This window comes from Psammomys obesus, unplaced genomic scaffold (genome assembly GCF_907164565.1).
Source record: "Psammomys obesus unplaced genomic scaffold, mPsaObe1.curated_primary_1811, whole genome shotgun sequence".
NCBI lineage: Eukaryota > Metazoa > Chordata > Mammalia > Rodentia > Muridae > Psammomys > Psammomys obesus.
Genome location: NW_026585580.1, coordinates 14,314,835 through 14,337,457, shown reverse-complemented (window position 1 = coordinate 14,337,457; position 22,623 = coordinate 14,314,835). Strand labels below are relative to the sequence as shown.

The following is a 22,623-nucleotide window of genomic DNA, read 5'->3' as shown; positions in this document are numbered from 1 at the left end:
GCTGACACCAGAACAGTGACTCACACCGCCTGTGAATGCCTGTTAGAAGAGTGAAAGTTCAGCAAGCCTAGTAGTCCCAATGTAGGCTTCCTGTTGTTTACAGACAGCACAAACCTCAATCCCTGATAACCAAGAAGACTCGAGTCACTGACGACCCCGACTACCTGTCATAAAGCAAGAACAGGTGGATCCTCAGAGGACTACTGAGCTCCACTGACCCCATCAAAGCCAGGGAACTGGGAAACAGTGGAGGCAGGAGGATTGCTCAGTGTCCTGCTGGCCTGGGCGAGAAAGACTGCAGGGGGCAGACTTCCGGTGGGCTCATTCCTCCGGAGTCTCCCCGAGCCTTCATAATTGTAACCAGAGCGTCATGGATGTGGGAGGGGGATGTGGGAGGGGTGCAGGTGTTCCATCTCGACTAGAAACAAGGACGCTGATTATTTTATATGAAGATCTAGCGCAGTGTGGGGAAGACATAATGTTAAGTAAAGAGACAGAAGCTGGGGATGGCGCTTCGCAGGCTGAGAGCATTGTTAGTTCCAGGCCAGCCTAGAGAGTCTGAAACCCTTTTTCATCGTGGAAGAAAAGAGGAGAGAGAGAGGGAAAGAATGAAGTGGAGGGAGGGAAAAAGAGAGGGAGGGAAAAAAGAACGGAGGGAGAGAGAAACTCGACAGTGCTTATTTAATGAGGTAAAACAAAACCCTTAGAGTAAGATGTGTGATGGAAATGCCCTTCCTCTTATTTTTCCACTGATCCCAGTTCTGTGCCCTGAAAATCTCAGAGTAAATACAACCTACCCACCACCCCAGACTTGATAAAGCGTTCAAAGAAATCTAAATTCATTTTGAGGAAGGACACGTGAGCCTCCCCTCAGATCCCTTCTTGTGTCTTATGAATCTATCATCTCTATCCCAAGAGCATCTTTCTCGAAAGAAGTGGAAGAAGATTAAGAGTCAGGCTGTGGCTCTGGTTCACCTCCCCTGACTTGGTTAACTGCCAGTCTCCCCTGTGCTAGAGAAATCTGTCCTCTCTCAGACCACCTACAACCTCAGCTGCCATTGTCCTGTTTCCACCCCCAACAGAGTTCATCCCTTAGGCTCCTTGTCCATTCTCACTGACACCTGCAAAAGAACATTTGACCTAAACAGAGAGCCAGGTGAATGGATGGACAAAAGTATCAGACGAGTGAATGGATGGAAGGACAAATTAACTTGCTACTGTCCTCAACCAATGTTCTGCTTTGGAAATCCTGTCTACCCACTTCCTTACACTAAGCCTTAGCGTTTCCCATACACGTTCAGAGTCCCGTTCTCACTGAGGTTTAATTAAGGGTCACACACAGGACTGCACACGCCTTTACCGACCCCCACCCAGACTCACACCCCTCTGCTGTGAGGACCCATGGTTCTGAGGTCATGCTCTGTGAACACAAACACGACAGGCTCCTCTCCACACACAGTTTCCATTCTCCCCAGCAAACGTGTGTATCAAAAACTTTCACATCAGGAAGACTATTTTCAGCTCCACTGTATTTGTACAAAAAGGGGATACTGTTGTATTATATAAAACTGGAAATTTTTTTTCTAGAATATTTAATGGCACTCTGTAATAGCATTGGCACATTTTCTTTTTTTTTCTTTTATAAAAAGATTTTACTTTGTCTTATTTGTGTCTGTGTGTGTGTGTGTACATGTGAGTGCAGATATCCACAGAGGCCAAAAGAAGGCCCAGATTCTTGGGAAATATGACTACAGGAAGTTGTGAGCCTCCCAGTATGAGTACTCAGGTCCTCTGGAAGAGAAGCTGACCCTCTTAATTGATAAGCCACCTTTGTGGGCCCCTTGGACTTTTTGTTTTGTTTTGCTTTGTTATTTTTTTTGAAAGTGTTTCTCTGTGTAACCTTGGCTGTCCTGGCCTCAATTTGTAGACCAGGCTGGCCTCGAACTCAGAGAGATCTGCTAACCTCTAACTCCCCAAATGCTGGGATTACAGGCATGCACCTCCATGCCTGGCTTCTACTTGGACTTTATTTGAAGTTGTCCTGTTGAAAGATGACGGAGCCAGGACACTTCACCTAGAAAGTTTGCCTGAAGTAGACGAGGTCACTGATCCCCAGTCCTTACAGAAAGTAACCCACAAGTGGTTTTTTTTTTTTTATTGATAATCTTTGTTTATAAGATTTAATAAAATATTCGGATATTTTTTTCTCTAATGTGCTGTCAATTTTGGGGTGCTCTCTTAAACTATTTCTTACTCAGAATTACCTTAAAAACTAAAATTAAGCACATTTTTCTATTACTTATTCTGTTTGTTTAGTTTAATTTAGAGCCTACTAAATTTGAAGCACTATCCTAGGCCCCTGGGCTGTAGCAGTGAAAACAGAATTGTGGGGCCCAGTAATGTGGCTCAGCATGAAAAGGTGCTTGCCACCAAGCCTGACAACACAAGTTCGATCCTCAGGCCCAACATGATGGAGAGACGACTAACTCCTGTAAGATGCCCCGCTATCACCTTACACCTATACCTATATACAGAGAGAGAGAGAGAGAGAGAGAGAGAGAGACCTGACCTGTACTACACACACACAAGCAAAATAATAATTAAAAAAAAAAAAAACAACACAGAATTCTCTACTCTCGGCTAAAAATAGAACTCAGTGGTAGCTGCTTACTCATCATTCTCAAAGCCCTGAGTTCGACCCTCAGCAATTTAATTTTTTTCTGTTTTAATAGAGTTTACTTTGAGTTGGAGGAAGATGGCAAGATTACAATGTACCAGTACTAGTCAGCAGTCACCAGGCAGTGACTGATGCTGTGGACAAAAAGAACAGTGTAAGGGACTGAGTGACTTAGTAAGCTCTGCAGGGAGTGAGAACTGGGTCCTGCGGGTGCTGGAAGATGAGCAAATCAGGAAGGACAGGGTGTCACAGCTCTGTGAAGCACCCTCGGGGTTGAAGGACCTTGACAGACATGCATAGAAGGAGAAAAGAGTTGTACAGGCCTCAAGTCAACCATTCAAGGAATAAAGGGAAAATCAGCAGAAGGGGTCTAGGAGAAGCATGGCATGAGCTAAGTTACGCTTTTCCGGGTCACCTTAGTTTCCGGGTGAAAAATAGACTGAAGGCATCATGAAGAAAGTTGAGAGGCCAGTTTGGGGTGCTGCAGGAGAGAAGACGCTGGGAGGCCCAGACAAGCCTCTGGGGTTATTTTAACATTGCCCTTATTTTTTAAAAAGATGGGGCTCCTTGGGAAAGCTTTAAGCAAATGAATGACATGACTGTTACATTACACATATATTGTATTTTATATATTGTGTAGTTATATATAACATATTAGTGTTTATTATCACTCATATACATTTTATAGTGTATTATGTGTGAGGTTTATAAACACGGTTATGACTATGTATATGCATACTTATTTTGCTTCTGTACTTCAAAATGTCTTTGTTTAGTGGTTGAGTGCCTATTTTAACATTCACAAGGCCCTGAATTCAATTCCCAGTGCTGTCAAAAATTTCAAATTTGTTCTGGTGGCACACACCTTTAGTCCTAGCACTCAGGGAGGCAGAGTCAGGCTGATCTCTATAACTTGAAGGCCAGCCTGGTCTACAGAGTAAGTTCCAGAACAGCCATGGTTGTTCTATCTCTGTTCTGAAATCTGTCTCAAAAAACAAAATATTCTTTTCAAATTTATATGCATTGAATAAACAATAAAATAATCATATGTATTCCTATTTTATCATTATTTATTTTTATTTTACATGCATTGGTGTTTTGCCTGCAGGTATGTCTGTGTGAGGGTGTCAGATCTTGGAATTACAGACAGTTGTGAGCTGTCATGTGGGCACTGGGAAATGAACCCAGGTCCTCTGGAAAAGCAATCAGTGCTCTTATCCACTGATCCATCTCTCCAGCCCCTCATGTATTCCTAATTTAAAAAAAGAAAAGAGAAGGGTGTTTTGGGGGTCCTGGGTATATATAGAGATGGAAGGAAGTGACCAGATTCTGCATATATTTGGCAGCCAGATGGGAAAATAGATTGTGTGTGGTGTATGAGAACAATTTGCCCAGCATAGCATCAGCAGGGAGACTCAGGCTGAGGAAGCTAGAATGCACGCTACATTGCCACCTGCTGAAACGGGAAGGCCGGGGAAAGGAGAGGTTTGAAACAACTTCGGCAGAATAATTATAAGAACTGCTAAGCTTAAGAGACCTACGAGAGGTACAAGCGGAGCTGTGTGTGGCTGCAATCCCAGTACACAGGAAGCTGAGGCAGGAGGATCAGGAGGTTTCCGGTTTGTTCTTCTTGTTTTACAGGCTGGGGAGTGAAGCCTACACGTAAGCATGTGCTCCACCACTGAGTTATAGCTCCAGCCCAGAATCTCCAGTTTGAGACCAACCTGGGCTACAGAAACAAACAAACAAACAAGCAAAAACAAAACACCCCCCCAAAACCTTGCATGGATATTTCTCAAAGTATATCTTGCATGTTGATAGTGTCACATGCCTTTTGAAAGTATTCTATTGAACTTTTATTTCTGCTGATAATGATGATGACGATGGTGGTGGTGGTGGAAGTTATTTCACAAGATTTTTCCTCTGTGGCTAGCATGAAACTGGGGAAGATACGAGATGAAATCTTTGCAAGCACTAACTGACACACGGCACAAGACTGAGACTAGGAACCCATAGGGTGAGGATCACCGTTGCCCAAACCTCTGTCTGGGAAAAGTCTCCCAGCTGCAGAGAAGTGGGGTCAACACAGAACGTGATGTCCAGTTGAGTATGGGGCAAAAGGAATAATGTTGTGTAGCCTCAGGGCCTGCGGTCTGTGAGGTGGACTCAGCGGGGGAGAAGTCCATGCGGATTTTGCATGACAGGTATCTGTTGTTGAGGGATGGTCTGTCTGTCGTCTGTCTGTCTGTCTGTGAGGTCAGACCTCTGATCGCTTGATGGACAGAGTCACAGCAGTGCTGAGAAGGCCGCCGTCCAGCAGCCACAGCTGAAGCCGAGCAGCGCTAGATGGCAGAGGTCAGCCCATATCAGACACCAGCAACAGCCGCGCCGCTTCACCTAATCAATATCACCCACCTGCAGCACACACTTCCTGCCCTCGCTGTCTCCCACCCTCTCCAAGCCTGTCTCCAGGAAACCCAAAGCCAGGGTCCATCAGGGACAAAGGGTCTTGGGGCTACGATCTGCTTTGTTAAAAGGTTTTTCGGAAACAACTTGAGCTTTCCACATTGGGACTAATGAATGGAAAAGTAAGTCTACCTAAAGTCATAATGATTGGCCACTTACTCATTATCACGGTATCTCAATAATTCCTCCCAGGAAAAGCTAACAAACATTCATTCTCTAAAGTACAGGGTAACAATATCCAGTGAGCAACAACAAAAGGCAAGACCGGCCAGGAAACCGGACAGCAGGTTCCACTAACAAGCACATGAACATGGACCGGGTTTTAGAATCAGCAACAAATTTGAAGGCAGGTGTCAGAAGTCCGCTAGAAGAGTTAAAGTGCAATGTGGTCATTGGCGACTCAACGAGGAGAGAATCTCAACAGAGAAATCAGCACTGTGAAAAATGCAAATTCCTGAGACAAAAAGCATCCTACTCCAGAGGCGTTTCTTTATTTTGTTTAAGAGTTCTGTAGGCAAATAAATTGGAAACTGTGTTTTAAAGGGTGTGTTCAGGTTGGTTTGCTGTGTTGTTCCTCAGAACCCTTAGCGTGTTTAAATGTGTTGTGGGTCTCCGGAAGGGGTCATAAGATGCACCATATCCACTCATTGGAGACAGAATTCAGCACGTGAGAGATCCATAGCCTGCAGGAGACAGCTGAGCTTTGACCCTGGCATTTTCTCTTAACTGTGCTCATTCCCTGACCTGCTGTGGACTCACTATACCCACATCTGGGAACATTTTCATCCAATCTATCAAGCGCTCTTTCCACTTTCTCATTTATCTCATTAATTACTTATCTATCAAAGCTATTGTAATAGTCCCTTTTGGGACTGGGTAGATGGCTTGTTTGGAATGAGCCTGCTGTCAGGCAGGCATGAGAACCTTGGTTGGCTACCCAGCACCCATGCAAAAGCCAGAATGAGGTGGCACGAGGGTAACCCCAGTACTGGAAGGGTAGTGTAGAGTAGGGGAGGGGAGGGAGGAGAGGAGAGGGGAGGTAAAGAGATGCAGACAGGGGTATCTCTGAAGCTCAGTAGACTGTCAGACTGTCCCAACTGATGAGACTCAGATTCAGGAAACAATCCCATCTCAAAAAATAAGATAGGAATCTGAAAAGACACTCAACCTTGACCTCTGACCTCCACACATGCACGAACACACAAAATACTAACAAGTATGTACATCACACACACAAAATAATCAAAATATTCTTTTGAAAGCTTTCCCCAACTTCCTCCTCTAGAACTGGCCAGAGCTCCATAGAAGTGCCCGATGCCTCACTATTGCCTGCTGTATTATAATTACATATTTATGTGGCTCTCCATCTTGTGACCTCCGTCCAGGACTGACACCTCCTTGAGGGCACCGAATGGTCTGAGTCATCTAGATTTCCTCAGCCACAGCACGAGGCCAGGGGTTAGAGGCATCGCAGGCATCTGTGGAGTGAAAAACACCTTACTCCAGAAGGCAAGAGCCAATGAGAAAGCAACCAACAAGGTGACACATGTTCCAGTTTTCAGTGGCACGAAGGTGAGTCACCACGGACCTCAGAAGTGTGGTGTGTTGGATATTAAAGCAGATGCTGAAACTCATAGTCAAACTTTGGGCAGGGTGCAGGGAATCTTATGAAAGAAGGAGGAAATAGAAAGACCTGGAGGGAACAGGAGCTCCACAAGGAGAGCAACAGAACCAAAAAATATGGGCACAGGGGTCTTTTCTAAGACTGATACTCCAACCAAGGAACATGCATGGAGATAATCTAGAATAATCAAGATAACTTAGTGTCTAAGTGGGTCCCTAGTAAGGGGAACAGCGGCTTTCTCTGATATGAACTCAGTGGTTGGCTCTGTGATCACCTCTGCTTGACAGAGGAGCAGCCTTACCAAGCCACAGAGAAAGACAATGCAGCCAGCCCTGATGAGACCTGATAGGCTAGGGTCAGATGGAAGGGGAGGAGGACCGCCCCTATCAGTGGACTGGGGGAGGGGCATGGGTGGAGAAGAGGGAGGGAGGGTGGAATTGGGAGGGGCTGAGGGAGTGGGGGCTACAGTTGGGATACAAAGTGAATAAATTGTAATTAATAAAAAAATTATTTAAAAAAAAAAAGAAATATGGTGTGTTGTGGTGACTAAGAACCAAAGGCCTGGGACCAGCCTGCCAGGGCTCACACATACCCATACTTTATCTCTTGCCATCTTTATAGCTTAGGGCGATTATCTACACAACCTTAGCCTCAGAATCCTCATGTGGCAAGCGAGGGCAGCATCACCCTTTACTTCCTAGGATATGTGAGGAGTAAATGAGGTGATTGGGGGAGCAGAGTTATACAGCCTTTGTGTGCCAAGCCCCTGGTGAGGGGCGGCCATCTGTACCCTTACCTCTTCCTGCTTCTAATCTGCCTGCCACCACCTTCCCCTGAAGCATCAGTTTATCAGTTTATCTCCCCTTTATCTTCCTTCTCCTCCTAGCCCCCCCCCCAGCAACTCCTGCTCCCTAATAACTTCTTGCCCACCCATGCATGCCAGCATGGTCCAGCCTATGCTTAGCCCTCGTGGCCAGGCTAGATCTGTGTCTTGATATACTCTTAGTCTCTCTGTTTCCTTCTCCAGTGTTCGTCAGGTCCACGTGATGTGGCATTTGGCTCTGTTCCCCATTGTTGTGTGTATGCAACTTTAGAATGACTATGGCCTTACTCAGAAGAGCCCTCCACACCTTCCATTTCCTTCTGTGACTACTTCCTAGACTCAAGGATCAGGGGAGAGCCATTGTAGGATTAGCTCTGGGTGCGGTAGAACATGAGAACAACCCCTCTGAGGTCATGGGGATTGTGCGGCAACAGTCACACGTTCATCCTCAGCAGCCGGGCGGTTGTTTGTGTTAGAGACAGTCAACGGTTAAGATCCCTGAGCCTCGTAACTCATCGGGGTAATGTGCTGTAAGTCTGGGTGGTTCGAGGGGATGGCTGCATCCACATCCTCTCAGATGGTAAGCCATACAGAGTTCTTTCCTTACGCTCTGGGATACGCAGGGAGGAAAGAAACGCTGTTCCATCATCTGGAAAGAGCATCAGAGGGTGAAAATATGGAGTTCTTGAAGACCATCAACAGAGACACAAAGCACAGAGACGGCTGAAGGTTGAGAAAAACCTTAACATCTGACCTTGGTCTAGAAGATCTTATGAAATCCCTTTCTATAAAATCTTGTTGTTGTTGTTTTGTTTGTTTGTTTCTCAGTGTAGACCTGGCTGTCCTGGAACTCACTTTGTAGACCAGGCTGGCCTCGAACTCAGAGATCTGCCAGCCTCTGCCTCCTAAATGCTGGGATTAAAGGCCTGCGCCACCGCCGCCAGGCACAGAACCATGCTGACAAGCGTTTTAGACAAGTGCTGTCTCCTTCCTTTCCCTCACTCTAGCCTATGGTGGAAAAGCTAGCCTTCTTCAACCAGGACTTTGAAATAATACGAGTTAAATCCCAAAGTGTGAGGTCTGGTTGTCATGGAGGACGGTGTTTTCTAAGCCCTCCATTCAGTGTGGACTGTGGCTGTTACGCTGCGCTATATTCCTACAGTATAGAGGCTACTGCGCATGTCCGAAGGCGTGGCAAGGAGACACGGCAGATGGAGGGGTATAGTCCAAGAACTGGTTATGGTGAAACAGCCCACAAGAGCTGGAATGTTCTCAGAGAAAAGCAGTGACAGAACCCGGGTAGGAAGAGAACCTGGACAGAAAATGACGAGAACTTTGGGAAATGAAATATATATATATATATATATTCTTTAAAATTTTAGAAGTTCAAGCTGGGTATGCTAATCCCAGCACTTGGTGGGCAGAAGCAGGTGTATCTGGGAGATTGAGGCCAGCCTGATCTACATAATGAGTTCCAGGCCAGCCAGGGCTACAGAGTGAAACACAAGGTAAGCCCAATGACTATCAAGGGAATTCGTGGTTTACAGGATGGATCTGAAGGAATCATACCAAAACAGAGAAAAAGAGAGAGAGAAACACACACACAGACAGAGAGACAGAGAGACACAGACAGAGAGTCAGAGAGACAGAGAGAGAGAACAGAATTTACGAAAATTAAAGCAGTGTGATGTGACTGAATGACAGGAGCTGGTTATACGTCTTCAAAGGAGAGGATGGAGAGAATGGAGAAAGACAACGCACTAAAAGAACACAGCAGAGAGTTTACGGAATCAAAGGACGAATGCCCAGACTGGGCTAACACAGTTTACAGTTTACGCCCATCACAGGAGTAAACTTCCACCCCTTCTCCTCTGGGCGAAGGTGGGGCAAAGGGCACTTACAGCTGTGGAATACCGCCGCACCTCCTATATATGGCTCAAGGGAAGATCTCCGACATACCCTCGCTTCCTGTTTGAGGTGTCGCCTCCTTGCACATCTCCAAGTGTAGAGTGCCCTTCCCCTCTCCCTCACCCATTCTCCTCTGTTTCATCCATTTGTTCTACCAACACCACACACCAGAGACCTCCTTAGGCAACAGAAACATAGCAGGGACCAGACTCCTGCCTTCTCTCAGAAGACTGTGCTCCAAAGGAGGAAGGGAGCAGTCAATTGACAAGCGTGTAGTGTGTCGAGGGATGGCAAACATTTTGAAGATAAAAATGAATTATGACTAAGATAAGGAAAAATAAGTTCAACCAGAGTTGTGTCGAAGTGAAACTGAGGCCTGTCCGATGCAAAGACAAAATAGTGGGTTATTCTTAAGAAAAAGAACTAAACAGGTTTCGGAGAAGCTTTGTCTTAGCTTCTCTGGTGGCCCGGTCATCTTCAGCTTCCAGCCGAGGACAGGGACAAGAACCGGCAAAAGTCGGCACTGTCCAAGGGAAGGGAGAAATCTGGATAGTGGACTTGCTTAGGCTGGAAACGGACTCTACCTGAAAGCTCCCAGACTTCATAGACCTGAGTCTATCAGTCTGCAAAACGCAACTTTTTAAAAGTTTTATTATTGCTACTGTGTGTACTACACACACAGACACGTGCACTCGTACATGAACACACGTGCTCGCACAGACACGAACACATGCACATACACGTGCACACACACAGTCACGTGCACACAGATGCGTGTGTACATGCACACACACACAGGAACATTCACTGACTTAGCACTGCTTGCCCACAGCCTCAGCAATTCTAGACAGAGTGCCTCACCCTCTTTGGGGTCTTCGGACTGTGTGCCCGCCCGAGTGCTTCCAACCCCTCCATCCTCTTCTCTGGCCACGCCTCTCTGCCCGGAGCACCTTTCCTCGCCCTCTGAAGGACACTCCCTGCTGTTTATGGAGGTGGATCAGAGTCCACCTGCTCTCAGGCTTTTCTGCATCACCACCTTCCAACACAATCTAAACTGAGCCCCTCCGAGCCTTCCAAGACCCCTTCCTTTTCTACCCTGCCACCACCAGGGCTTGTGGCTTTGCGCTTCCACTGGAAAACGAGCCCTGTAAGACAATGGCGAGATTGTCCGTGCTCACTGGGTCTAGAGCAGTGCGTGAATGCCTTCAGCACTTTGTGAATGGATAACCACGTCAGATTTCCCAGAGCTGATGGGATGGGGTCCAAGTGAGCAAACTAACAGGTCTTCAGGAGGTCGAAGTTTGCATGTGAGCTTGCCCTGGTCTCTTGAGAAAATATTGGGAAAATACAAGTAACTGCTGGGAAGCAGGATTGTGTGTTCTCTCTGCTCTTGTTTCTGAGATGGAGTCTGGTTATGTTACCCAGAATGCTTTGAATTTCTCTTGTTTAGGCCCTGAGCAGCAATGCCTAGGTGTGTGCCCCTGCTCAGGCTGGAGAACGGTCTCTGTTTGAATTATCTGGAAGGTGACCTCAATGACAGAGGTGTACGCTACATCACAAGGCATCTTTCCTGCCCGTGCTCGGAGGGAACTAAGGCCAGCATGCTCTAACTGTGTGTCAAGGGCCCTTCAAATCTGGTCCTGTTAGTCTGAGCTATTTATGACAGGGTTGGGGTTTTCTGCTCTCTCAACCTTCTTCTAACCACTGGTGCCTCCACCCACGTCATAGACCTGCCCCTCCTCATGGAAAGGGTGGGAAGACGCCTTCTTTGTAAGAACTGTATTCTGCTGAAGCGTAAACATGACCTTTGAGAACTACCTACCTGAACACTGAAGGGGTGATTCCAGCAGGAACTGGGAATCTCTTCACGGTTTTCAGTTGCAGAATAATCTGGGGAAGAGCGCCGAGCGTTGGGCTCAGTGATGTGTCATAAGCAAATTCATCTAAAGAAACCTTCCTCTGGGTTCAGACCCAGAGCTGGGTGCAGCGTATTTGCTAAAACCACTTCAACCACTTCTCTAGGTTGAGAGTTCAGACAATGTGCTTTTTTTTTTTTTTTGTCCTGAGCTTCAGTTTCTTCATGAACAAAGCATATGACAGAGCTGGAGTTTAATTGTGGCCAAGGGCACACATAGGCCGACCTCGCAGGAGGTCCCTCCAGACTGAGTCTTTGGAGGGGGCCATGCTTATGAACCGAAGGAGGCTCTGAAGGCGGTGCTGACGTACATGACATTTACTGCTCCAGGGTTTCCCCTTCACATTTAATAGTATAGTAATACCTCAAGTTTGTTTGTGATAAAAACCTGGACAGATAATATTGTGAAATCTTCCTCCACAAGGTTCTGGTACTTTGCCTATAGGATTTATCTATTCAAAAGAAACTTTAGATGAATTTTTTGTTTACAGTGAAAGAATGCTGAGTACTAATGTGTTAATCCATATGCTTCTCATATATTCATGGTTGAAGTTGGCTTACATTTAATGAATTATATTTAACTTGATGAATTGTATTTATTATACAATTCGGTAGCTGGTGCAGGAGGAAGCTACTGTGTGTGGTCAGGTGTCTTACTGAAAAAAACGTTCCCATGGCATTCATGATGAGAAAGCAAAGTGTAGGCGTCTGGAAGCCAAACTCCTCCATTGCATTACCAAACTGTCAGTCCTAAGAACTAGATGAAAGGTCTTACATTAGGCCTGAGAATCAAGAACTGAAACATACCATGGAATTGAGAACAGAAATTACAGGCACAGCTAAAAAGCAGAACATGACTGTCGGAGGGGGATTGCCTCATGACTGAACCCAATAGGTGAGTGAGAAAGAGGTAACAGTAAGGGGTAGAACGCTGGCTTAGAACACTGACCCGTGTCTCCAGCCCACACAAGGCAGAGCAAAGACATCGTCTCAGCCATCTTTGGATAAACAAAACACCCTAGCCCATCACAGGAGTAAACTTCCACCCCTTCTCCTCTGGGCGAAGGTGGGGCAAAGGGCACTTACAGCTGTGGAATACCGCCGCACCTCCTATATATGGCTCAAGGGAAGATCTCCGACATACCCTCGCTTCCTGTTTGAGGTGTCGCCTCCTTGCACATCTCCAAGTGTAGAGTGCCCTTCCCCTCTCCCTCACCCATTCTCCTTTGTTTCATCCATTTGTTCTACCAACACCACACACCAGAGACCCCCTTAGGCAACAGAAACATAGCAGGGACCAGACTCCTGCCTTCTCTCAGAAGACTGTGCTCCAAAGGAGGAAGGGAGCAGTCAATTGACAAGCGTGTAGTGTGTCGAGGGATGGCAAACATTTTGAAGATAAAAACAGTCAGGGGAAATGATGAAGAGATGTAGGAAAATGGTACTATTTCAGAACGGTGAAGGGGCTTCGCTGTCAGCTTGACTTTGAGCGGACAGCCCTGTGAACTTTCAAAAATGCTTTAATAGACATGATAGCCTTAGAGGATCTGCCAACTGCTAAGTCAGGTGACCTCAAAAAGACAGGTGAACACTATCGCAGTTTACATCTTGACAGATGAAGGAGAAAAAAAAAGCAGGAAAAAAAAAGAAAGAAAAAAAGAGAGGCTGGGGAGATGGCTCAGTTGGTAAAGTGCTTGTCATGCAAGCATGAGGACCTGAGTTCAAATCCCCAGCACCCACAGAAAACCTGGGCACTGTGGTGTATTACAGCACTGCGGAAACAGAGCCAGGAGAGCTTGCTAAGCAACTAGTCTAGGCCAAAACAGTGAGTTCTGGGCTCAGTGAAGAGACCCTGTCTCAAAACACAGAGCAGTGGACACAGCTGCTGCTGACCTGCAGCTTTCACATACCTGTATACACACGTGCACACAAACCTCTCTCTCACATACACATACACGTACACACACGCACACAGTAGAAATGAACCGTTATTGACAACAATGATTCTGTTACATATGTAATATTATATTTAGCAAAAGAAAAAATTATGACAAAGCCTAGATATCAAAACTGTCCAATTGATGTTTCTAAAAGGCTATTGGCCTTCTGTATCTAAGGGCCGTACGTCAGGATTCAAGACTCCATGGATTGAAACTATTAAGAAAACAGCTGGGAAATGTACTGAACACGAACAGACTTTTTTTTCCCCTTGCTGTTATGCCCTGAAACACACACTGTAGCGATTATTTAAATATCATTTATATATGCTACCTAAAAAATGTTTCAGAGTTGTGGGAGTATGCACATAGTTGCAAATCCTGTGTTATCTGTATAAGGGACTAGAACATCTGTGAATTGCATCATCAGTGGCCAGGTCCTGGAACCAGTCCCTGTGCAAATGCAGAGATGACTGCAGTGTCTTCTTGTACTTTATTGACTGGAAAGGGTGAGCTTCTGGAATTCTTTGTCCCAGCCCCACTCTGAAGTGCCACAGGAAATAGACAGTACCCTGTGGAATGCCTCCTCTTGACTGCAGGTGAAGTTCTGTGGAGACAGTGAGACGTGGGAAGCAGGCAGGGCCAGACCACACAGCTCAGTCAGGTCAGGATGAGGGCTAAGCCAGAACTGGAGAGAACTCTGCCAGGGGAGAAAACAGCTAACCTCCAAAGGCCACATCACCTGCTTGGTCCATGCTTGTGACCCCCTCCTGTTTGTTTTGAGACTGGCTCTCACTGCGTAGCCAGGGCTCATGATCCCCTGCCTCAGATTCCTGAGCTCTGGAGTTATAAAATTATGGAAATAATAAAATCCCAGAGGTAGAGAATGGAACTCAGATTACAGGAGTTAAAAGAGAAGAACATCGTGGGTAGTCATTATGGCGATGAGACAGGTTAATATGTTGACTGTGGTAGTGGCTACATGAACATGTGTGACAAATCACGAAGAACTAAGCACACACAGAGAAGAATAAAGTAGGAACTGGGGAGATGGCCCAGCAGGTGAAAGCGCTTGGTCAGCAAGTGTGAGGGCCAGGGTTCAGGTCCCTAGCACCCACATAAACGCTTGGTGAGTGCAGTACTGAGCCGGTGGAGACGGTGGGGGCGGGGTGTTCCCCAAAGCAAGCTGGCTGCCTAGACTAGTCATATCAGTGAACTCTGGTTTCAAAGAGAGGCCCAACTTCAAGGAACAGGTGCGGAACAAGCAAGGACGATGGCCTGTTTCAACCTTGGTCCTACACATACATGAACACGTCTGTACACAAATGTGCGCCCACATAGTGGCTCACACCTTTAATGCCAGCACTTGGGAGGCAGAGGCAGGTGGAGCTCTAAGTTTGAGGCCAGCCTGGTCTACGTAAAGAGTTTTAGGATAGCCAGGACTATGTAAAGAAACTCTATCTCAAAAAAAAAAAAAAAAAGAGTGAATTAAGCTTTATGATGAGAAGGCTCCACAGATGGGCCTGGTATTGATTTTCTGGTTTTACTAACACACTACAATTGTGCAAGATGTTAGTATCATTAGCGTCAGGAAGGGGCGTTAGGTGAAAGTAGCCAGGACTCCTCTGTTTTAGCCTCTTACAGCTGTAAGCAAATACATAATTATTTCACACCAAAATTAAATAAGGATAATAGTAAAAGCCCTTTAGCCAGAGCTGTGGGCCAAGGGCTTAACTAAATGGCACAATATTGATATTTTCTGTTATGCTGTGATCTTGTGCTTCTTTCCTTAATGAACAAAGAGAAACATAAAATTTGAAATCATTCTATAGTTATTTACCTCAATCCTTACTTTCTCATAATGTAGCCTTGCCAGAACATCTTGGTTTTATTTATTCCAACTTTTTAAATAAGGTCTCATAGTATAGCTCAAGCCTAAGAGTCACTATGTAGCACAAGCAGGCCTCCAATCATGGCAATCCTCCTGCCTTAGCCTCTCCCAAGTGCTGGAATGACTGGCATCAGCCCCAGTTCATTTAAAAGTGAAAACAGCTCATTAAAACAGTCCTCATTAAAATACCACCTCATTAAATACCAAGACAGAAAAGCTTAACCATGCCCCTCCCCCCTCTGATGTTGCTGGAGACAGAATGGTGAACGCCAGGCTTTTGGGTTGCGCTTAGGACCTTGTTCTGAGAGAGCTTTGTTTCAAATGCAGAGGAAAAGTGAGTTCCCCTTGTCGCTGCTCACTGTTTTGGGTGGAATTTTACGCACTAGGCTCTGAAAGGTCCATTCTTGTTTTTCACATTGATTTGAGTTTGACAATCTGCGCAAACTATAATCAGAACCTGACACGAAAGCCCCGTTCCTCCTGAAGGTGTTTTCAGGGAGGTTCCCACCCAGCTCCTTGATGCCCCCTGGCTACTGGCTGGCAGCCTTCTTGCCTCCCTGGCTGTGGGCTGGAGATGAGCCTATCTATAGCAATTCTTCTGAATGTCAGTGTCTTCTCCCCATGGAGAAGGAAGATTGGGGGATGGAGCAAGGAAGAAAAGGAAGGAGGAAGGGAGGTGACACAGAGATTTTGAACTCTAACGCTGAAGTAAAATAACACCCCTTTTAGCCATTTTCCATTCTGTGAAAACGTTGTGAGGTTTAGCTCCCACTCAGGGGCTGGGCATGAAGGCATCTGTCAACGCAGCACTCTGGAGGCTAAGGCAGGAAAGTTCACATACTGAGTGACATAGTGTGGTGGTTTGAATAAGAATGGCTTCCATAGGCTCATGTATTTGAATGTTCAGTCACCATGAAGGGTCACTATTTGAAAGGATTAAAAGGATTAGAAGGTGTGGCCTTGTTGAAGGAAGTATGTCACTGGGGGTGGGCTTTGAGGGCTCTCTCTCTCCTCTCTCTTTTTCTTTATGAATCAAGATGTAGCTCTTAGTTACTGATCCAGTACCACGCCACCATGCTCCCTGCCATGATAATGAACTAAATCTCTGAAACTTTAAGCAACCCCAATGAAATGCTTTCTTTCATAAGAGCTGCCTTGGTCATGGTGTCTCTTCACAGCAATAGACCTAATACAATTAGGAACTAAACACACACACACACACACACACACACACACACACACATATACATAATACATATACATTTTTTTTTCTCTATGTAGCCTTGGCAGTCCTGGACTTGGTTTGTAGACCAGGCTGGCCTCAAACTCACAGTGATGTTCCTATGTCTGTTGTGATTATTAATATTTATTATTGATTTATCTTTTAGTTAAACAGTGATGATTCCTAAACCAATTGTACACCCAAATCACCACACAGAGACTAGGATTTATTTGATTAACCTAAAGCACAATGCTGGGCAATAGTTACTCTATTCTAAACCTCCAAGCCTACATAGTTTCCTCCCATTCAGATTTTACACATTATACTTCTTTTAGTCATATCTTAGATCCAGGTCATCTCTCCTCATGGTTCTAAGTCCTGTCTTACGGATCTCTTCTCTCTAACTCCTCCCACTTGCTTCTTTCTCCTCCCCTTCTGACCAGGATGTGCCACCCTATTCTCTCCATTGCACAGCATTGCTGGTTGTTTTATTGACAATACAGAGAACAAATAGTGGCATGTTTACACAAACCTGAGACAGGTGATGCTTAGAATAAACATCACAGTGCAATGTCCAGATTGAAACCAGATAGTTGGGTGAAGAAATCAGCATGTGAATGAACAAGGGTAAATTGTATACATTCCACAAGAACATTATACCAACATTACCCCTTTAAGTCAAATAAAAGACTCCATTTGTAATTGTCTTCTGACAGCAGTACCAGCAGATCCAACACTCTCTTCTGCCCTCCTTGGGGAAAACAGCTATATTTAAAATAAACTTAAAAAAAAAAATAAAGGAACACAGCCAAGGAAGGAACTTCAGTATATATACTTGTTTGCACCGGGTGCTATGATTTGCAAGTGTCTCTTAAAAATCCAGGGTTACATAGTTAACACCTAGGTGGGGCCTTTGTGAGACTGTTAGGTTAGATGAGATGGTGAGGTTAGGGCTCTCACAGCCAGCTCACTGGCTTTCCTAACAGGAAGAGTTTGCCCTCGGCTTCCGGTGGTACAGCAGGAAGAGCTCATAAAATGCTGGCAGCCTGCCATGTTGCATTTCCCAGCCTGTAGAGCGATGAGAATATGCTTTCGCTCATGAATTGCTTTGTTCCAAGTATTCTGTCATAGCGAAAGAGGCCAAACTAAGACACCAAGCGACAGTCCTCAGGAGGGTGGAAATACAGGATCCTGGGAATATCTGCAGGAGGGATTTCAGATAGAAGTTCTGCCACTGATATCACTCAGACTCAATTTTCAGTATCCACACCTCCTAACAAGAAATTCCAAAGGCCTCAGTAAACTAGCTTGGATAGCAATTCACAGGCAATCCAGTAAGGCGGGGGTCGGAGTGGGGAAATGGCACCAAGAAAAAGTGTTTGTATCCATGTGAAGGGTAGCAGGGCTCTCAGAAGGAGGACGCCCTCTCTGCCAGACAAGCCCAGGGACTGCCCGAGCAAGCGTTTCTATGAGGAACGGGCACACGGTGGCTTGATCCAGGGTGTCAGGCTCAGAGGAGCTCTGCTTTGAAGACTTAGAGCCCTTCAGAACAGCCCCGCTGAGCCACTAGGTCACATCCCAGGTCACACTCACACTTCTGAACACTGTGCAGACATCCTAAGTCTTTCTACACACGGCGCAAAGGAACCTGGGAATCCTGCTGGGGTCACAGGGTAAGCAGGGGAGAGGAGCTTCGCAGAGTTGGACCTGGGCCATGGGAGCTACATGAGCAATCTTGCCCTGGGGAGGCTCCGGTCCCTTTGTTGGTGCTTCCAGGTTGGGCAAGAGCTGCCAGCTTCAGATTCTTGGCAAGTGCAGGGAATCCTTGGGTGAGCATTTCCCAGGGCTCGGTGGTCCTTCAGGTTGGCCACACGGCTACCGACAATGGTCTAAGGCCCCTTGCTTTGCCTCGGCAGGGAGAGTAAGCCTGAGGAGGATGGGGATAAGGCAGCCGAGGGCATATTGTGGAATCTGCGCGTGTGCGTCACACTTCTTACTGTGGAAACCTCCAGCACATCTGCAAATGGAGACGCTAGCCTAAGGAACCAAGCTCTGCGCACTGATCGCCGAGCTTTGATCGCTGACTCACAGCCAGTTGTTGCTCATTTGTAGCTCCACTCACTACTTCTACCTTATGCGTTATTTTAAAATGAATCTCATTATGTCATTCCATTAATAGCTATTGCAGTGCGTATTGCTGAATGGAACAGTAAAAACCCATGATAGCTAGCCATGGTGGTGCATCCTTGTGATCCCAGACTTCAGAAGCAGAGGCGGGAGGATGGTGAGCTTGAGGACAGCCTGGGCTACACAGTGAATCCAAATTACCTTGCCATACATAGCTAGATCGCATCTCAAAAACAAGCGACGGAGTCCAGTCAGGCTAAGCAGGTGTGGTGGGATGTGCTTGCAATCAGAGCACTCACAAGGCGAGGAAGGAAGACTGTGAGTTCAAGGCTGGGCTGAGCTTCATAGCAAAACTCATCTTTTAAAAAAATGGATTCAATATTCAAATATTCTTCCATTGCTTTTATTAATATGTAAACCCCCAAATTAAAAAACAAAACAAAACAACCCTTCTAGTTGGGCGGTGGTGGCACATGCCTATAATCCCAGCACTCAGGGAGGTAGAGACAGGTGGCTCTCTGTGAGTTCGAGGCCATCCTGGTCTACCAAGAGTTCAGAACAGCCAAGACCTTCTTGAAAAGAAATCTTTTCTCAAAAACCCCCCAAACAAAGAAACCCAAACCAACAACAATAACAAAAAACAAATAAAAAAATTGACTTCCCTACAACTACCTTTAAAAGCATTTCTAGGTGTTAGAGAGATTGCTTAGTGGTTAAGGGCACTCTTCTTGCAGAGGACCCAAGTTTGGCTCCTAAGTACCTCTGACAGACAGGACACAACCAGTAGTAACTCCAGCTCCAAGGAACCCAGTGCTCTCTTCTGGTCTCCATGGGCAGCAGTTCTTGTCAGAAATCTCAACTGAAGTTTGAAGACACTCCAGATCCCTCCCTTCCCTCCACTGTGGTGACCTAGGCTATTCATCAGTCAAGGTCCTGAATAAATGTATATTAGGAGAGGGAAACGTTGACATTTAACACAGCAATACCCCGCTCCTGGTACCAATTTCTGTCCTAGTTTGCTTTCTATTGCTATGATAAAACTGACCAAAAACAACTTGCAGGGAGAGGAATTTTATTATTATTATTATTATTATTATTATTATTATTATTATTATTATTATCTTATAGGTTATAATCTATTATTGAGGGAAGCCAAGCCAAGAACTCGGAGGCAAGAACTGAAGCAGAGCCCATGGAGGCATGATGCTTTTCTCCCCCTGGCTTGCTTCTTTTATATACCCTAGCCCACCTGCCCAGGGGCTGCACCTCCCGTAGTAGGCTGAGCTCTAGCCTAGCAACTATTAATCAAGAAAATGCCCTAGAGACTTTCCTACTGTACATCCTGATGGAGGCAATTCTTCAATTGATGTTCCTTCTTCCTGGGTAAGTCTAGTTTATGTCAAGTTGACAAGAACTAATGAGCAAAATCAGCCTAGCATGACTCAGATGAAGTACTTAGGCTCTAGTTGGTGATTTCAGAAACAGCCAAGTTACTGCTAAGTGCATTTTAGTGAGTCCTTTAGTTCCCCTTGGTTTTTGCTCATTTGTTTGTTTGTTTTTAATGATTCATTTATTTAACATGAATCGGTGTTTTGCTTGTATGTCTCTGTAAGTGTGTCACATCCTCTAGAACTGGAGTTACACACAGTTTTGAGCTGCTATGTGAGTGCTGGGAATTGAACCTGGGTCTTCCTGGGTCTTCTGGAAGAGCAGCCAGTGCTCTTAACCACTGAGCCATCTCTCTAACCTCTCATTCACTTCTGATGATATTCCCCAATTGATCTTTGCTGTCATATCTGTACAGCAGAAGAATTTTTTAATTCTTTCAATTCTTAATAATTATAAAAATGCTTTGCCAAATAAAACCCTGTGGACGCATAAAGCTTTCAGTTAAATAGGCCTGAAGAGGAAACAAAAGAGATGACCCTGGCCCAGGAGTCATGTCTCCACTCTGCCAGTATCTTACAGGAGTCCTGGAATTTCTGGGCCTCATTTCTGTCTTTGGCAATAATCATTGTTGTACGGTTGACTATAATGAGCATCTGTTTGCGGTCTGTATCCCCTTGGAACTCAGTCTGTTCCATCTTTACAAGTAACCCAGTCACTTTTTAAAAAGTTATCATCACTGTTGAAAGTGGGCAAGTGAGGAGGCTGAAAGTGACAGAGGCGAGGAGTGTTCACAGATGGCCGGAGGGAGAGGGACGCTAGCAGCGCCAGCCTCAGCTACATGTGGAAAGTCAGTCCACGACATTCTCTTTCCTCCGCTGCTGAGGATTGAAGCCAGTGTAAGGTGTATTCCTTAGACTAGAATCCCAGGAGGCTTCTGGTTAATTATGAGATTTATGGTTATTCAGAATTAAAATCATATTGTCCAAACTAGCATTTTCTCCCACAGAGAAAACAGTTCCTGTATGTCCAATTGTATTTTCCATAGTGTGTCAGAACCTACCTTATGGACATCAGAGATTATCGCATTTCCTTACTGTGTTCTATTTAAGGGATTCAAAGCCTCAAACCTTTCTATCAGCTGATGAGAACTGGAGTTAATAAGTCCCATGTTGAAGCCTGTTGAAGGGAATCGTTTCTGAGGGTTCCCACTCAGAAAAATGATAAACATGCGAGGTCATGCAGTCCACTAGCTTTGTGAAGCCATTCCACATATCCACATTGTCAAAGGATCTTGCCATACGTGATAAACATGTATACATTTCATCTGTTAATTTAAAATGGTTAGTTATGAGACCTTTTGTCATTTTCTGATCAAGCTGTTAAAATTTTTTAACAAAATATCTCCTGTAAGATCTTGCACAGATCATTTGTTGACATTTTTCTGTTATTTGTTTGTTTGATTTGGGCGGTGTTGAAACTCACTACGTAGACTAGAATGGCCTTGGACTTGCAGCCATCCTCCTGCCTCTGCTTCCCCAGTGCCCTGCCACCCACCTGGCTTCAAATTCTTGTTGACTTGTAGCCACTGTTTAGTTCCTTTTCTCTGGTATTATTTCTGAATTACGTGTTTATTGGTGAAGGTGCATTTGTGGTTGTGGTCACTGATGAGACCCTGGACTTTGTAAACTGGAAAGGAGTTAATTTTCATTGAGGAATATATGAAGAAAAAGATCTTCAGCTAGGAGCCCAGCACAGTAGCTCCTGCCTATAATCCCAGCGTTTGGGAGGCTGACACAGGACTTTCATGAGTTTGAGGCTATCCCAGGCTTCTAAGCAAGACCGTCCCAATAACAAAAACAAGAAAGAGCATCGTTATTTAGGAGGGATCACCATTATCGTGGGAGCAGCCTGCCATTGCAGAGGACTCTACGTATTTGTCCGATCTTGGGCACTTCTAGGGTAATTTACATAGTTGAACAGGATCAGAGTTTAGGCTTTACAGATTGGGATTTTTCTCTTGTTTAAAAGAGTAAGCACCAAGCACCGATGGAAACCTACCAAAGGGGAAAGTCTGCTCCCTCTGTGCCTTATCCTTTGTTCTGGCTGCAGCTGTTACTTCGGGACACTGATCAGCTCACAAAGTCTCGGCTCATTCTAAGCAGAATGCTCTGTAGCCTGTCTTCTCATCTGCTTAATCGCTGTGGGCTTTCCTCATACCAGAGAACAGGGGAACGAGATAACTGGAAACAAAGGGGGAAAATCAGTGGCATATTGGTGAGGAAGCGAAGGTGTTTCAGGTAGAGGGAGAGCCTAGGAAGGCCGTTGTGGAGCGGCCAGCATGGCAGTGGGCAGAGAGAGACACGGAGTTACACAAAGCCTGGGAAGTGCAGTGAGAACAACCGACAAAGACCATGGTGAACCAGAATGTGCCAAGCTGGGGGAGCTTTGGCTTTGACCCTGGGCTGGCGACTCTGAGTGTCAAGTATAAAGCAAAGGCCACCCAAACTACTCGTATACATAAAAATCAAAGCTGAGTTTAAGGTGCTTGTTGGGGAAAGCAGTTTGTGAGTTGGGAAAAGTCAAGGTTTCCTTTAGTGCTAGAAAGATGGAAGGTGTGTGTGTGTGTGTGTGTGTGTGTGTGTGT

The 22,623-nt window shown here is 45.5% G+C and overlaps 1 pseudogene; it reads right to left on the bottom strand.

Moving 5' to 3' along the window:
* LOC129677353 (glyceraldehyde-3-phosphate dehydrogenase-like) overlaps nucleotides 1-20,674 on the bottom strand; it is a 60,932-nt pseudogene extending 40,258 nt beyond the window's left edge.
* Between the last annotated feature and the right edge of the window lie 1,949 nt (nucleotides 20,675-22,623).